The sequence below is a fragment of the Myotis davidii genome, unplaced genomic scaffold (genome assembly GCF_000327345.1).
Source record: "Myotis davidii unplaced genomic scaffold, ASM32734v1 scaffold698, whole genome shotgun sequence".
NCBI classification, from domain to species: Eukaryota; Metazoa; Chordata; class Mammalia; order Chiroptera; family Vespertilionidae; genus Myotis; species Myotis davidii.
Window position 1 is genome coordinate 2,020,751 of NW_006290032.1, and position 3,328 is coordinate 2,024,078.

Here is a 3,328-nt window from a genome sequence, read left to right on the forward strand (position 1 = left end):
GACGGGGGAGGCGGGGCCTGCGCCTGGAAATCAGAGACAGTGACACCCCATGACACAGGGCGGAGGAGGAGGGCTCCCCAGTTCTTCCCCAGTCCCCACAGTGAGAGGGTGTTTACTCAGGCATGTCCATGATGCGGCTCACCCTCATCCCCTTCACGCTCATCTCAGCCAGTGGGCACGCTCCACACTGAATTCGCTCACACAAGCCGCTCCTAAGAGGAAGCCGTCCCCAGGCGTCTTTCCCAGCGGCCTGGCCTCGGGAACCAGGGGGACCCGCCCGCCCCTGCGGGGAGCACGCTGGGTGTGCATGGCCGTGCCGTGGGCACAGACTGTTCTCCCGACGGCTGGGCATTCCCGCCCGCCCTGTAACCACCGTGACGGGCACTGAGTCTGCAGCAGCCTGTTTGAGCGCAGACGTGCATGGACATCCCAGAAACCAAGGCCAGCGGGCGCCTGACCCTTCATGCCACGGTGGTGGGTGTCTCGGGCAGGAGCCGGTTCAGAGTCCCATTCTGCGCCTGGAACCACGGTCCTCCCCCTGATTCCTCGTTAGCCCGTGCCCCGAGCTGGCCCCCTCGCTCTCAAGTTCCCTCCGCTCCTGCCTCGGTCAGGACGGCCACTCTGCCCTCCTCCCAGCCCCGGAACTCCTGGCGCTGGACCCGGTCTCGGGCCTGCACACCGGCGGCTCCTTCTGTGGGAGTGATGACCCCACAGGCCGTCACAGGTGCCCCCTCTCCGCAGTCCTCCACTCCGAACACCCTCCTGGGAGCCTCCCTGGGACCTGCCCACTGCCTGCCCTCGTCTCCCTCGGGCCGCCTTCCCCTAAGTGCGTGATGGGACGGTCACACGCCACGTGGAGTGCAGCACAGTGCGGGACTTCCGAGCGGCAGAATGCGCCTGGGACACAGCAGGCGGCCTGCCGGTTCTGGAATGAAGGCTGTGGTGTGGTAACAGGGTCAGAACAGCTGGGTCCCTATTAGGAGGCTTAGTGGCACCTCCTGCTAAATGCTAACCCTTGAGCCACAGGAGACACAGGAGACACGCAGGCTGGCCCGGAGGCTCTCAGCCCGGCACCTGGACGTGTGCGTGCGTTTGCAGCACCAGCCGAGCTCGGGGCAGGCTCGGCCCACGCGCTCGGCACACACTCGTGTCCACTGCGTGCGCGTATGCAGGTCGCGGGCTCTTATTTGCAAAAGAATAAAGACAGGCTGAGTAAGCAGGGCTGTCCCCGCCTCGTGTACTGCTCCCATAATCAACTGGTGGCCCAATTATGGTAGGAAACAAATTTGCATAAGTCATGTGTATTTTTCCTTTACAAGGCTTGGAAAATACAGAAAAATAATTTTAAAATGTGTAAGTTTCGCCATAACTGGTTTGGCTCAGTGGATAGAGCGTCGAACAGCGGGCTGAAGGGTCCCGGGTTCGATTCTGGTCAAGGGCATGTACCTTGGTTTCGGGCACATCCCCAGTGGGGGGTGTGCAGGAGGCGGCTGACCGATGTTTCTCTCTCATCGATGTTTCTAACTCTCTATCCCTCTCCCTTCCTCTCTGTAAAAAATCAATACAATGTATATTTTTTTAAAAAGTGTAAGTTTCGTAAGTTATTGCATTCTCCCCTGCCTCCCCTCCCCTTTGCACACAGGTAAGCTTAGAGAACAGAGAAAAACAAGATATTCTCAGAGGAAATTTAAAATCACCTACAGCCCAGGACCATTACGGCACACTGCCTTGCATCTTTAATGCCGTGTTTTATTTGGAAGCCTGTGGTTTTTCTGGCTGTGTGAGTAATTGTAAAACAGAGAAAAGCTGGAGGACAAAAGGAAGTCAACATCCCACATCCTCCCCACAAACACACAACATCGCCGGAGAGAGACCTTCCGGAGGCAGCTGGCTCCTGCTGGGCTGGCGGACCAGTAACTCCCGGAGGCTCTCACGGAGGCGGTGCCCGCACAGTGGCCTCCACACGCGTTGGGACGGCGGCAGGTCCCAGAGCACGAGGCACAAATGTCACCTCCCAACTGCAAACACGCACGGAAAGCCTGCGCGGGCCCAAGGCGAAGGCAGTGTTCACTGGTCCGAGCGATTTGCTTCATACTCCCGGGTCATTTACCGTAAGAGCCTCTTTTTCTCATTCTCACTTCAAATTTGTCTCAACTTCCTGTGTCATATATGGTGATAAGTGACCTTAACTCTGTCCTTGCAACCAGGGTTTAAACAAGCGGACTGCTTACAGAGAGCAGAGAGAACTTTTTTAAGAAGTAGAGAAATATCCTGAAAGAGAGAGAACTGCTGTTTCTAAGACTTCACTTCCTCTCTACTTGAGAATGTGACATTGTATCCGTCAGGGTGAGCACAGAACACAAGCAATGATGGAGGAAAGCGCAGTGCTCCGTGGAGCCCCATCCGCTCCACGCTTGCTCGAGGCCGCTGTGCAAACACATGCTCGGCCAAGGCAGCCTCCCCACAGGTGGGGACGGGAAGGGAAGGGAACTACTAGACATCCCCTGGGCAGACCAGACCGTGCCCCGCGGCGGGAAAGGGCTGCGGGGTGGAGAGCGCACCCCCTGGCCCCCGCCCAGCCTCGGGCTTCCTGCCAGCTCACCGGGAGGCCCCTAGTTCTGGGGTGGGAGCTTGCCTTCCTCCTGACACCTGCACTCACACAGGCCTGCTGCCCTGGGGCACCTCCAAGGACAATGAAAAAGGGGCTCTGTGAGGAGCGGTGGCCCTGGGCTGCCCATTAAAATACGCCTTGGTCCCCCGGAAACGCATTGGCCTTTGTAACGACAGCTGCTCCCTCCTACTTCTGCCCCTGCGAGCACAGGCCTTGTGGGCTGATCCCATTCTGTCGGTCGTCTTGTGCCCAGTAGCTGGTGCTTAACGAAGGCCGTACCCACGGGGCAGTCATCCTGCAAACCCACAGGGGACACGGGTGCATGAGCCCCTCTCGCCCCCGTGAGCACAGCTATGGCTGCTGCAGGTTCCCTTTGGCCTCCGGCTGATTTCGATCACGCATCCATCGTGACTTCCCATCAACTAAGCGAGTGCGTCCTGCACAGCACATACTGTTTCTGTCAGCGAACCAGGGAAAACAGAAAACACGCCGAGTGTGCGGCCGAGTGGCGAGCACAGGAGACACACTCCCAGGGCAGACTGACCAGGACCGAGCAGGGTGATGCCGGCTCACGTCTGGACTCACTCCCATGGGAAGTGGTGTAACAGAGACAGCCATCCCCTGGAACCAGGCTGACAACACCATGGAAGGAAACACGGATGAGCCCCTTTACCGTGGGACACGCTGCACCTGACGGCGGCCGCCCCCGGACACGCC

General features: G+C 58.8%; 1 protein-coding gene across 1 annotated transcript in view; it reads right to left on the reverse strand.

The window, feature by feature from the left end:
- PRSS12 (protease, serine 12) overlaps positions 1–3,328 on the reverse strand; it is a 48,755-nt gene that overhangs the window by 43,848 nt on the left and 1,579 nt on the right. The window lies entirely within an intron of this gene.